Here is a 15,178-nt window from a genome sequence, read left to right as displayed (position 1 = left end):
CTTCTTAAACCACTGCAAACATAAAGAGTGGCTTGGTAGACCATTTCATAACTGAAATCAAATTCCCCAGCTGCCATGCTGGGATTTAAACTAATTTCCCCAGATCATTAGTCCAGGCCTGTGAACTGTTAGTCTAGTAATATAACCACTATGCTACCATATTCAGTACAGTATTCTATGGTACCTTTGGCCTCCTCCTCCTTTGCCAGCTTAACTTCCAGGAGTAGTTCTAAGGAAGCTCCCTCCTACCAAAGAAATAAGGTAGGGGATAGCAGTCATTACTTTACCGTAAGGTTAAAATACAGGTAAAATGGGAATGACTTACCCTTTGATTTCACACAGACTAGGCAGCCATTTTTAGCAGGCAATAATCACAAAATCATATATCGTGTCTGACAATAAAAAATGGTGTCATTCGGACCCAATTTGTTGACAACTAAATAGGTGAATTTTTCTGGGTAAACTAATTATAACCTGTAGAACAAGGAACCCCTTTGAAGTAAACCGTTTGCGATTGATCGTTTTGACTGGATGATGTATGGTGGTGAATCAAACAGTTATGCCCACCAATCTACTGAATGCTGTAAGAATATAAAAGAAAACGCATACATTTCAAAAACGTATTACCAAGAATCATCAAGGAAGAAGCTTCATTACTGTGTTGATTTCATCCTCATGATTCACTCTCATAATTTATGTAGCTCGATGTAGAAAGCACAGGTTGGCTTGTTCCAGCAGAAATGTCATTACATTTTCCTTTCGTAACACACTCTTGTCATTCATGTGACTTACTGAACCAGCCTTGCTCAGTGCCTTTGGATTGCCAGAGACACTGAAACACTTTTTGAAGCATAGACACTGTTGTAATGTCGGAAATGCAGCAGCCAATTTATGCACAGCAAGCTCCCACAAAGTGCAACATGATAATGACTAGATCACTGTTTTACTGATGTTGGTTGAGGGATAAACATTGGCCAGGTTTGAGGCTCACATCAGGACCTCACCAATATTTCTGAGGGAGTGCTGTTTTGTCAGATGTGCATTCATTGGAATAAGATGTTACACCAAGGTCCAGTCTGCTCTTCAAGTGGCTATTAAAGGTCCTACGGCATAATTCAAAGAGCATTTTGGCGACCATTTTTCCATGAACCAAACACCATTGGAAATGAGGATTAACTGGCCAATCACTGTAGTTTCTGTGATGCTGTTGGTTCACAATAGCTGCTGCATCTGTTGATATAACAGCATCAGTGCTCTCCAGAAAGTAACTCATCACATGAAGTACTTTGAAATCATTCCAAAAAATGCAAAATCAGGGCAATCTTCCTTTGGGAACTCTACAACCAGCTTTTCACCGAGGGGAGATGCTACACAGTGGAAAGTCACAGAGGAATTGGAAATGTAAATGACAATAAATGTGTGTTATGCAGACGGTAGCCCATAATGTTATTCAGATATGTCTTATGTTTCTCTTTATCTACTTTGCTCATTAATATTTAATTTTCTTGCTTTTCTTCCATTGAATTTTTTGTTCAGGTGTCATTCAATAGATCTACATGGAAACATAAGGAGTATTTTTCTCCTCACCACTGATAGATAGAGAATATTAATTTTACATTCCATCTGATATGCTAGACTCTCCTACCGTTAAAACTGCAAGATCCACTTTTTTTTTAATAAACTGCTTGTCAGTCTTGGGTCAAGTTCATACATTTAAAATTAATGAATGGATGATTTATGTGAACATGGGCAGCATTAGAAACTGGACGAACAATAAGTTTCTCCAGGCAAAAAGATTTGAAATAACTTTTGCAAAGGACGATTGACATGGGCAATTACCACAAGACAATACACTTTTATTTTTATATGCTTCCGTAAATAGGTTTCTGAAGAAATAGGAATATTTCAAGCATTGTGCTGAAACCTTTTCCTCACTTTGCACAAGGTCAATGAATACTTTCTTTCTGGCAATGAGGATTAGAAGATGTATCTCCTAGTCTTAGTAAAATTGGCTGTGCAGAGCAAAATGCATTAATAACAACAACTTGCATTTATATAGCATCATTGCCCCTATGCACTTCACCAGAGTGCTATCAGATAACCATTGACACTGAGTCTCATACTCATAATGGAATTATGATATCAGGACAGGTGACCAAATGCTTAGTTAAAGAGTTAGGTTTTAAGGAACATCTTGAAAGAGGAGAGAGAGGTGGAGAGGTTTAAGGAGGGAATCCCAGAGCTTAGGGCCCAGGCAGCTGAAGCCATGGCCGCCAATGGTGAAGTAAAGGAAATAGGGGATGCTCAAGAGGCTAGAATTGGAAGACAGCAGATATCTCAGGGTAGGGCTGGAGGAGGTTGCAGAGATAAGAGGGTGAGGTATATGGAGTGATTTGAACATAAGGATGAGAATTTTGAATGAGAGGCATTGCTGGACTGGGAGCAAATGCAGGTTAGAAAGCACAGCGGTGATAGGTGAACATAATTTGGTGTGAGTTAGGACACAGGCAGAAGAGTTTTTGATGAAATGTCTTTTCCCCTCTCCAATCTCCTCTCCTACAACTCTGAAGGCATAAGCCTCTAATGGAGCACAGGTGTCAGGAACACTTTCTTATTGACTCAGTTTGTTTGTGCGTGCGTGTGTGAACCTAAGTCGTGAATGGTAGCATGTTATTTGATCATATAGGCCATCACACCTCAGCTCTGATCTTGTAGACAACTGAAATCTGTACATACTTTCTGACACAGACAGGAGCAGAGCACTCGTTAATTTCTTTTGCATTGCTATTGTGCTTGCACAGAATGCAAAGCAGCAATGGCCAGTCCTAACCTCAGGCATACTATTTACCAAGTCCTTGTAAAAACTCTCCTGTGAATCTGTTTAGTCAAGTCTTCACATCAAAAGCTGATGTAATTTGTTCATGTTAAGCTAGCAAAGAAAGAAAGTTCTTGCATTTATATAGCACCTTTCAAGACCTCAGGATTTCCAAAATCTTTGCATTCAATGAAGTAGATTTCGAAGTGCAGTCACTGTTGTAATGTAGGAAACACGGCAGCCAATTGGCATACAGCAAGCTCTGACCAACAGGATAATCTGCTTTGGTGATGTTGGTTGAGGGATAAATATTGACCGAGACATTGGGGGGAACTTCCCTGCCCTTCTTTGAAATAGTGCCGTGGGATCGTTTTCTTCCACCTAAGAGGGCAGACGGATACTTGGTTTAACATCTCATCCAAAAAAAGTCACCTCTGACAGTGCAGCACTCCCTCAGTACTGCACTAGAGTCTCAGCCTAGATTTTATGCTTATGGGGTGGGGGCATTTTCCCAAGCAAGGGGAGGTGGGTTCGGGTGCGTGCAGGGAGTTAAATCCCCAAAAAGTGAGGTCAGGTTGAGATCCCAACATTATCCTGCCCACTTCCAGGTTTCACCCAGGAGGGTTTTTAGGTGAATGGGGGATCCCCCCTGCAGCTGATATATTGCGCAGAGTGTGGGACTTGGCACCTGAAAGTGTTGTGCCACTCACCTGTCATGCCCTCCTGAGATCTGGGATCCTCTTGGTGCACCATCTCCAGCTTAGAGGGACCACACTTCTACTGCTGACTTTCTCAGCCACTTCCTTCCATATCTGCTTGGTTGGAGAGGTTGCTCCCATCCTTCAGAGAGGTCAAATCACTGCAATCCCTCAGATCCTGTAGCAGAACCTCCATGTAAGAGTGAGAGACCCGGGGAGCAACCGTTCAAGTCTCCTCTCCATTCCTGGTGTTGTCGCAGCCTCAAAGATCCATGTGCAATTCAGCTTTTCTGACTCTTGATGGGGTCCCTTTCTTTAGAAATCCTCCTTTTGGCAGTGTGGGGTGTTATCCCACCCACCCTTCATGATTTGTCAGGGAACACAGAAGCAAGATGCTAATGCTGTGCCTCAGTTAAGCAGCCACAGCAAAATCCACTGAGGGTTTCAATGGGTTTGCAACCGACTAATAATCCTGCCATTTCAACAGGGACTAAATATTGAAAACTCCGTCCCATGAACCCATAACCACCTGATTCAGGGATGCTGCCACTGAGCTACGTAGGTACAAGGGAACATGTGAACGAAGGGGAGAAAGCCATTCAGTACCACTCAATTAGATCATGGCTGATCTGTACCTCAGCCCCATTTGATCTTCATCCCTTAATACCCTAACCCACTGTCAATCAGTAGTAGGTGGAACATGCTCATCTGTATGCATTTTGACCAGGGTTCATCCAAACATGATTTGCACTCCTTATTCAGAGGGGAGAAACTAAACCTAGTTGTGCCTGTTTTTTTGGGCATTAAGTTATCATCCGGAGGGACGAATTTCGGTTTGCTACTTCCAGCGTTAAACCCGCAACCCCCCCCCACCCCCCTCCCTCCCACTCCCCCCCCCCCCCTTCCTGGGGACTGGAAGGTATCCAGATCCTAATGCCATTTGTAGGACCCCAATAGAAATTGGTCGTCAAACAGGCAGGGCTTGTTCCATGTATGTACCACCCAGTTTTCCTCAGACTTCAGCAGACAAAGTTCAATGGAAAAAGAAATCAAACATAACAAAATTTTCATCATAACATATATTTTTATCGTGCCTTTAACATCCTGACAAGTTCCAAGGTGCTTCACAGGAGCATTATAAAACAAAGTATGGCAGCAAGGCACATAAGGAGACATTAGGTCAGGTGACCAAAAGCATGGTCAAAGAGGTAGGTTTTAAGGAGTGTTTTAAAGGAGGAAAGCGAGGAGGATAGGTGGAAAAGTATAGGGAGGGGATTCCAGAGCTTATCGCCTTGGCAACTGAAGGTGTGGCCATCAATGGTGGAGCGATTAAAATCAGGGATGCCCAAGAGGCCAGAATTGAAGGAGCACAGATATCTCAGAGCATAGTGGGGCTGGAAGAGATTACAGAGATAGGGAGGGGTGAGGCCATGGTGGGATTTGAAAGCAAAGATGAGCAGTTTAAAATCAAGATGTTGCTTGACTGGGAGTCAATGTAGATCAGCGAGCACAGCGGTGATAGAGGAATGGGACTTGGTCCGAGTTAAGACATGGGCAGCAGAGTTTGGATGACCTCAAGTTTACAGAGAGGAGAATGTAGGAGACCAGCCAGGAGAGCATTGGAATAGTCAAGTCTCGAGGTAGTGAAGGCAGGAATGAGAGTTTCAGCAGCAGATGAGCTGAGACAGGAGTGAAGTTGGGCGATGTTACGGAGGTAGAAATAGAGGGTCTTAGCAATGGCACCAATATGAGGTCAGAAGCTCATCCCGGTCTCAAATGTGACACCAAGATTGCAAACAGACTGGCTTAATCTCAGACTGTTGCCAGGGAGTGGAATGGAGTCAGTAGCTACGGAACAGAGTTTGAAGCAGAGAATGGAAGCAATGGCTACAGTCTTCACAATATTTAATTGGAGCAAATTTCTGCTCATCCAGTACTGAAAGTCAGATAGACAAGAAATAAGAGGGGGCCAAGGATCGATCCTTGGGAGATACCAGAGGTCACGGTGCTGGAACAGGAAGAGAAGCCATTGCAAGTGATTCTCTGGCTATGATTACATGGTGCAAAATCTGCTTACTCGCTATGAACTCATTTTACACTGAGTGAAAAGGTTGTGGGTTCAGGTCCTACTCCAGAGTGTAAGATTATTAGATTACTAAAAAGTTACTAACCAGAATGCTAATTGTTAAAGTTTAGCTATTATAAGCTAACAACTGACATTATTATAAACTAACATTTAGCTTTATTAGAATCCTTCTTTGTAGTATGATAAAGTAGTTACTTGTAGTAAAAGGGTGAGACCTTGAGATCAGACAGTGAAAACAGTTTCTGTGAGACACCGGTAGATTGTCTCGGAATGTAAAAGCATTGAGATAAAGTAATCAACACAAATGGGTATTAATTACATCAATCCAAAAAGTTAGCAACCATCACAAAATGATCCTTGATTGGTTAAGAAAGGCATCCTTTAATACAAGACTAATCACTGATTGGTGAAAGGGAGGGTTAATTGGAAAGAAGCCAGGATAAAAGAAGCCTTGACTGTGTCCCTGTATGGTGGAGAATTTTCAAACAACAACATGAGACGAGAGAGAGAGAGAGAGAGAGAGAGAGAGAGAGAGAGAGAGAGAGAGAGAGAGAGAGAGAGAGAGAGAGACAGAGACAGAGACAAACAAACCTGAAGACCAGAAGGTGAAAGAGAAAGAGTCGTGCGTCCTACCATCCAGTCTCTTACCTTTATCTCAATAAAGTCAATTCACTACAAGCTTTGAGCTGCCAAGTCTGTTCCCACCTTAGAAGGGGCATAAACATCCCTATCTTATCAATCTTACAAGAGACTTGAGCACAAAAGCTAGGCTAACATTTCAGGACAGTTCTGAGCGAGTCAGAGGTGCCATCTTTCAGATAAGACATTAAACTGAGGCCCCATCTCTTTCTCTATCTTTTAAGATAGAAAGTGTTCTAAGGTATTTCACAGAGATATAAAGAAAAACTGAATACAGAGTCAGAGACAGGGGCTGGAATTTTACATTGGGTAGGAGGCTCTACCCACCAGTTGAAAAGTCGGGGGCGAGCTAGCATCTGCCAGGCCTGGAGAACCAGGCCAGGATTTTTTTCTCCCCAGGCCCTTAATTGGTCTTGGGCGGGACTTCCACCTCCTTGAGGCAGCAAGTCCCGCCTGATGGAGTTGCTGGTCAATCAGCGGGTACCCCCAGCCATCGGAGGCAACTGTAAGGACAGCCCCAAACCAAGGTAAGTTTTTAGGGCCTCACTGGGGACAATTAGCTGGACCCTGGCGAGGCAAGGTGGGGTCAGTTGGGGAGTTGCAGGGGAGTATTGTGCATTCGGAATGGTTGGGACTTCGGGGGCGGCCCTTCGTACCCGATCAGGAGGCAACCCCCAGCCTGCAAGAAGGCCTTTGTCGTCTGGCCACCAAGTGTAAAATACCCACCTCCCAATCAATTTTACGCCCCCCCCCCTCACACCACCACCAACCTGCTTGGTGGGGGGCCATACAATTCCGACCATGGTATTAAGAATGGTGATGAACAGCTTGGTCAATAAGGTAAGTTTTAAGGAAGATCTTAAAGGAGGAGTGGGAGGTGGAGAGATAGTGGATTCCAAGCAGTGGCCTGATTGGCTGAAGATGGTCAGCCATGGTGTGGCTAAGGGAGGAGGAGGTACAGAAGGGAATGGGGTGGAGTTTGGGTGACAGAGTTGAGGCTATGGATTTAAATACAAAGTGAGAATTTTAAATGTGACCGTTGGGAGACCAATACAAGAATAGGGGGCGAGGTGTGCGATGGGGTAATGACAGTAGAGTTTTGAATGAGCTGAAGTTCATGGAGGGTGAAAGATGGCAGGCTGGCCAGACTAGCATTGGAGAAATCAAATCTGGAGATAAAGGTAGAAGTAATGTGTGATTCAGCCTTAGGCAGTGTCAGGGAGTGAGATGCAGTAAATGGCAAGGGTTGTATTTAAGCCTTTATGTCTATGTCACAAAGTTAAGACAAAGCTTTATGTGGGCATATACTATGCAAGTCTCGTTAAAAAAGTCAATTCAGGAGTTCTGCAAAGGGTTCTAGACTTTGCTATTGTAATGATCAAACAGCGTGCTTTCTTGTTGTAGTTTGCTCTGCTGGATCCCTTTTGCTTCTTTTTTCTCATGGTAAATCCAAATGGTAGGTGTTAGTGGAAATACATGATCTGATATTGTGATGGTTTGCACTTACTGATGGGATCAGGGCTACAGGGAGAATTTGATAGGAGGGTAATTCAATCCCAGTGCTGCACCTGCTCATGGCACAGCTAAACTTTGAGTTGAGCATCACTGGGGATATGGTGTCTGTATGAAAACTGCAAAATGATGTGAATATGAATAGTGAACATTAATTAAAACACACATTATATCTTGCATTAACATTCTTGGTCAGTTCTTATGGATATCAACCTGGGAAATTCTTTTTGACATCTGAGGGGATGAAACCCATGTCCTCAGAGCATTAGCCTGGGGCTTTGGAGTGCTAGACCAGTGACATTACCACTATGCCACCACCTCCCCTCCCATTTACTTGTAAGAACTCATATCTGAAGGCATACAGCCAAATACAAATACAATCTTAATTATATAGACTTACATAGAGTCTACAGGTGAGAAACAGGCCATTCGGCCCAACTGGTCTATGTCAGCATTTATACTTTGCAGGAGTCTCCTCCCACCCCTCTTCATTTCACCCAATCATCATAGCTTTCCATTTCTTTCTCCCTCATTTACTTATCTAGCTTCCCCTTAAATGCATCTCTGTTATTCGTCTCAACTATTCCTTATAGTAGCATGTTCCACCTTATTATTACTGATTGGAGTGAAGATATTTCTCCTGAGTTATACATTAGATTTATAAGTCTTTGTCTTATATTTATGACCTCTGGTTTTAGTCTTCCCCACAAGTGGAAAGAATTTCTCTACCTCTACCTTATTAGATCTTTTCATAATTTTAAAGAACTCTGTTAGAGGAAAGATTTTATCTCTCCTGATAAATATAGTTCTGGTATCATCCTGCTGAATCTTTTTGGTACATTTTCCAGTACCTCTATATTATTTTTATAATATGGAGACGAGAGTTGTGCACAGTTCTCCAAGTGTGGTCAAGTCACTTTTACAAGGATTTATAAAGGGACAGAAAAATCATTCAGAGTTCACACACAAAGCAATTGGAAGTTTTTTTTTAAACGACAGCAAGGATTATTTTCTGCTTAAAAAAATTAGCGGGTATTCCCCTGTGTGAATGATTTCAGTTCTCTGTGGCCAGCTGTTCTATAGTCTTGAAGATGAGGAGTAAATTGTTTTTTTAAGGATCCACTAGCCCATTTTATGAGGCACAGAGCATCATGCAGCATCTGAAAATATAGACGACCTTGGTTTCTGCAGTTGTAGGAGGTATCCCAGGATAGATCAGCCGCGGTTCAGTTGTAGCCAATATCCCAGGATAGATCAGCTGCGGTTCAGTTGCAGCCAGTATCCCAGGAGAGATCAGCCACGGTTCAGTTGTAGCCAATATCCCAGGATAGATCAGCCGTGGTTCAGTTGTAGCCAGTATCCCAGGATAGATCAGCCGTGGTTCAGTTGTAGCCAGTATCCCAGGATAGATCAGCCGTGGTTCAGTTGTAGCCAGTATCCCAGGATAGATCAGCCGTGGTTCAGTTGTAGCCAATATCCCAGGATAGATCAGCTGCGGTTCAGTTGCAGCCAGTATCCCAGGAGAGATCAGCCGCGGTTCAGTTGTAACCAGTATCCCAGGATAGATCAGCCGTGGTTCAGTTGTAGCCAGTATCCCAGGATAGATCAGCCGTGGTTCAGTTGTAGCCAGTATCCCAGGATAGATCAGCCGTGGTTCAGTTGTGGCCAGTATCCCAGGATAGATCAGCCGCGGTTCAGTTGTAGCCAGTATCCCAGGATAGATCAGCCGTGGTTCAGTTGTAGCCAATATCCCAGGATAGATCAGCCGTGGTTCAGTTGTGGCCAGTATCCCAGGATAGATCAGCCGCGGTTCAGTTGTAGCCAGTATCCCAGGATAGATCAGCCGTGGATCAGTTGTAACCAGTATCCCAGGATAGATCAGTTGCGGTTCAGTTGTAGGAGGTATCCCAGGATAGATCAGCTGCGGTTCAGTTGTCGTGCTCTCACCTGTGTGCCAGAAACCTGTGAGTTCAGGTTGCATTCTAGAGACAAAATCTAGGCTGGCATTCTAATGCAGTACTGAGGCAGTTCTGCACTGTCAGAAGTGTGGCCCTTCAGATGAGACATTAAACTGAGGGCCGTCTGTCCTCTCAGTGGAACATAAAGATCCCATGGCACTAGTTCGACGAAGAGCAGGGAAACTCTCCCCAGTATCCTGGCCAATACTAATTCCTCAAATCACTTAAAGAAAACAGATAATCTGGTCATTATCACATTGCTGTTTGTGGGAACTTGCTGTGTGCACATTGGCTCTGGTGTTTATTACACTACAACAGTGACTATACATCAATGATACCTTTGCAATGTCCTGAGGTTGTGAAAGGTGTGATATATGCAAGTTCTCCCTTTTGTTTCATAGATAGGGCATGGCCAGTTGCTTCACCAGTGCATTTTCCAACTATGTTCTCTGTGTGAGCTTGACAAACAGCACCAGTTTGGTGTTGTGTGCTCACACTCATTAGGAAGCAAATTGAGACCGGCTGTTTTACACAGGACCCTTTACACCCAAAGAGAGAGGATTCTCATTCCATAAGTTTGGATTGAATTCAAATCTTCGTCTCACAGGCAGAAAAGCATTTTTGTAAATGGGTTACTCTGATTATCAGTTCTCATAAAAAGAAAGACATGCATTTATATCTTGCCTTTCAAAACCTTAGGATGTCCCAAAGTGCTTTCCAGTCAATGAGGTACTTTTGAAGTGCAGTAAATATTGTAACGTAGGAATCATGTTGAAATTAGTGGATTTTTTAAGCAAAATGTGTGGTGGAGGCAAATACAATCACGGTCTTCAAAAGAGAATTCGGCAATTATCTGAAGAGGAAAAATTTGCAGGGCTAGGGGAGAAAGGCTGGGGAGTGGGACGAGGTGAGTTACTCTTGCAGAGAGCCAGCATGGACATGATGGGCTGAATGGCCTCCTTTTGTCCCTTAACCATTCTATGATTCTATACTGATGAACAATAAATCATTTTGAGCAAGAGTATAATTCTGATGTGTAGACTATTCCATAACTATTATTAAATGATAAAGTAATGAAGGATTTCTGAATCTATTACATCTATAAATATTTGAATTAATCATGAGGCTCGTTTTTCATGAAAAGAGAAAACCAAGAGAAGACCTGATAGAGATCTTTAAAATTATGAAGGGATTTGATAGGTAGACAAGGAGCAATTGTTTCCATGTTTGGGCAAGTATGGAACAAAGAGATATAAATATAAAATCAAATCTAATTTAAAAAAATGTAGGCAGAATTTATTTACACAGAATGTGGTGAGAATACGTACCTCAATGCCACATGGAATGGCTGAAGCAGATAGCAAGGCACATTAAAGGGGAGACTCGATTCATACATGAGTGGGAAAGGAATAGAGGGATATTGGAACAGAATGGGAAGAGATATTTAGAGTAGGAGGAGACTTGTGTGGAGTATAAACCAGCGATTCTCAAACTTTTTTGTTTGAAGGACCCCTTTTCAAATGGATTAGTAATCACGGACCCCCCACACCTAAATTATAATATTATATTATACTCATAATATGAAAGTGCTGCATGTAAACAGTGCTTTAATAATGCTTTTCAGAAAACAGGTAATTACTTAGAGTAGCACTTTGAGGGATACATCACCAAGGTAGACATTGATGAGACAGACCAGAGAAAAAAGAAAGCCTTGTATTTATATTGAACTTTTTACGACTACAGGACATCTAAAAGCACTTAAAAATAGAAAGTTCTGGAAATACTCAGCAGGTCTGGCAGAATCTGTGGAGAGAGAAATAGAGTTAACGTTTGAGGTCTGTGACCATTCAACAATTCTGAAAGGTGCAGCCATCAATGGTAGAATCAAGAATGGAAAGGGAGGAAGGAACTTAAAACAATTACCATTACTAGGGAAAGGGTATTGAGAAAATTATTAGAATTAAAAGCTGACAAGTCCCCTGGTCCGAATGGAGTTCATCCTAGGGTCGTAAAAGAAGTGGCTGCTGAGATAGTGGATGCATTGGTTTTAATTTCCCAAACCTCCCTAGATTCTGGAAAGGTCCCATCAGATTGGAAAATAGTGAATGTAACTCCTCTTTTCAAGAAAGGAGGAAAGCAGAAAGCAAGAAACTGCAGTCCAGTTAGCTTAACATCTGGCATAAGGAAAATGCTGGAATCTATTATTAAGGAGGTTATAGCAGGTCATTTAGAAAATCTCAGTGCTATCAGGCAGAGTCAACATGGTTTTGTGAAAGGAAAATCATGTTTGACTAATTTATTCGAGCTCTTTGCGGAAGTAACATGCAACATGGATAAAGGGGAACCTGTGGATGTGATGTACTTGGATTTCCAGAAGGCATTTGACAAGGTGCTACATCAAAGGTTACTAAACAAAATAAGAGCCCATGGTATAGGGGATAACATATTGGCATGGATAGAGGATTGGTTAGTTAACAGAAACAGAGAATAGACATAAATTTGGTCTAGCAAGCTGTAACTAATAGAATGCTACAAGGATCAGTGCTGGGGCCTCAATTATTTACAATCTACATCAATGACTCAGATGAAGGGACCAAAGGTATGGTTGCTAAATTTGCTGATGGCACAGATAGGTAGGAGAGTAAGTTGTGAAGAGGACATAAGAAGTCTGCAAAGGGATATAGATAGGTTAAGTGAGTGGGCAAAGATTTGGCAGATGGAGTATAATGTGGGAAAGTGTGAACTTGTTCACTTTGGCCAGAAAAATAGAAAAGCAACATATTATTTAAACGGAGAGAGATTGCAGAACTTTGAGATGCCAAGGGATCTTACAGGTACAGCAAGTGATTAAGAAGGCAAATGCAATGTTGTTGTTTATTGCAAGGGGAATGGAATATAAAAGTAGAGATGTTTTGCTATAGTTGTACATGGCATTGGTGAGATCATATCTAGAGTATCATGTAGAGTTTCGGTCTCCTTACTTAAAAAAGAATATAATTGCATTGGAAGCAGTTCAGAGAAGGTTCACGCAACTGATTCCCGGGATGAGAGGGTTATCTTATGAGGAAAGGTTGGACAGGTTGGGTCTGTATTCATTGGAGTTTAGAAGGATGAGAGGTGATCTTACTGAAACATGTAAGATCCTGAGTGGACTTGACAGGGTGGATGTTGAAAGGATGTTTCCCCTTGTGAAAGAGACTAAATTAGGGGACACGGTTTAGAAATAAGGGGTCTCCCATTTAAGACAGAAATGAGGAGAAATTTTTCTCTCAGAGCATTGTGAGTCTGTGGAACTCTCTTCCCCGGAGAGTGGTGGAGGCAGGGTCATTGAATGTTTTAAGGCAGAGGTAGAAAGATTCTTGACAAACAAGGGAGTTTTTTAAATGAATTCCTGGGATGTGGGCATTGCTGGCTAGGCCAGCATTTATTGCCAATCACTAATTGCCCTTGAGAAGCTGGTGGTGAGCTGCGTTCTTGAACCGCTGCAGTCCATGTCAAAGGGTGTCGGGGTAGGCAGGAAAGTGGAATAGAGTCCACAAATAGTTCAGCCATGACCTTATACAATGGCAGAGCAGGCTCGAGGGGCTGAATAGCCTACTCCTGCTCCTAGTTCATATGACCAGCCAGGAGTGCATTGGAAGAGTCAAGTCTACATACCCAATCAGTTCACACATCACATCCAATGCAAACAACTATTAACCACATCAGCATTGACAGCAGTTTTACCCTATTTAAAAATTTAACAGGCACAATACAGGTTTCAATTTTAAATTTTTAAATATAACATCGCCGAAAGACACGAGCTTCCTTCCCTCCATTTCTATTTTACAGACCTCGAGAATCCCAGTCAGTTTCTCAGTGTTATTTCATGCAAGGAAGTAACATTATTGCAACTTGGTGCAAGAATTAATTACATCAAACTGACAGCTTTTCCATTATTACAAGAATCAAACCAACAAGAGATTAATGTAAATAGAAAATGCGAGAATTTCACAGCAGGCCAGGAAATATTATAATGCTACTTGATCACTGTGTGAGTTCAAAATTGAATGCACCCGAGTATCACAGAAACAGCTGGTCTCACACCTCCCCTCCTCTCCTATCGAAAGTAAATGTGAAACTCACCACTGGAAACCATGACACTGAGAAGCTCATCACTACGAAGAAGGCCAAGTATCCGGGTGCTTCTAGAGTGGACATCTTGACAGCTATTCATGTGGGACTAATGCTAACTACTGTTCATTTCTTTTCAGAAAAGACGTGCATTTCTATAGCACCTTTCACAACCTCAAGACATCCCAAAGTGCTTTACAATCAATGAAGTACCTTTAAAGCATCGTCACTGTTGTAGTGTTGGAATGTGACAGCCAATTTGTGCATAGCAAGCTCCCACAAACAGCAATTTAAAAATGACCAGATAATCTGTTCTTGTGATGTTTTTCGAGGAATAAATATTGGCCAGGACATCAGGGAGAACTCTTCTCTGCAATCGTGCCATGGGATCTTTTAGATGCACTTGACAGCGCAGTCAGTTTAACGTCCCATCTGAAAGACAGAACCTCCAACAGTGCAGCACTCCCTCTGTACTGTGCTGGTATTGTGTTCAAGTCTCTGGAGAGGATTTTGAATCGATAACCTTCTGACTTAGGCAAGAGAGTTACCACAGTGAACACAAAGCAGGGGCCTGTCTTCTTTTTCTCTTTCTTCTCTTTTTCCTGACTTGTTTTTTTTTCTCTGTCTCTTGTCCACGAGAGAGATTATTTCCGGATCCCCAGGAAAGTCTCTACTAATTCCCAGAAGTCTGCGGACTCCAGACAGAGAACCATTGGTATAAACACGAGCTCAGACCTTTTGGTCAAATGAACTGTTCCTGTACAGTACATTGTGTTTTCATTCCTGGGATGTGGGCATCGCTGGCTAGGCCAGCATTTATTGTTCTTCAGAAGATGGTGATGAGCTGCCTTCTTGAATTGCTGCAGTCCATGTGAGGTAGGTATGCCCACAGTGCTGTTAGGAAGGGAGTTCCAGGATTTTGACTCAGCGACGGTGAAGGAATGGTGATATAGTTCCAAGTCAGGATGGTGTGTGACTTGGAGGGGAACTTGCAGGTGGTGGTGTTCCCATGCATTTGCTGCCCTTGTCCTTCTAGTTGGTAGAGGTCACGGGTTTGGAAGGTGCTGTCTAAGGAACCTTGGTGCGTTGCTGCAGTGCATCTTGTAGATGGTACACACTGCTGCCACTGTGCGTCGGTGGTGGAGGGAGTGAATGTTTGTGGATGGAGTTCCAATCAAGTGGGCTGCTTTGTCCTGGATGGTATTCAGCTTCCTGAGTGTTGTTGGAGCTGCACCCATCCAGGCAAGTGGAGAGTTTTCCATTACACTCCTGACTTGTGCCTTGTCGATGGTGGACAGGCTTTGGGGAGTCAGGAGTTGACTTACTCGCCACAGGATTCCTAGCCTCTGACCTGCTC

This window comes from Heterodontus francisci, chromosome 12, assembly GCF_036365525.1.
Source record: "Heterodontus francisci isolate sHetFra1 chromosome 12, sHetFra1.hap1, whole genome shotgun sequence".
Lineage (NCBI taxonomy): Eukaryota > Metazoa > Chordata > Chondrichthyes > Heterodontiformes > Heterodontidae > Heterodontus > Heterodontus francisci.
Note: the sequence above shows the minus strand (reverse complement) of the source record.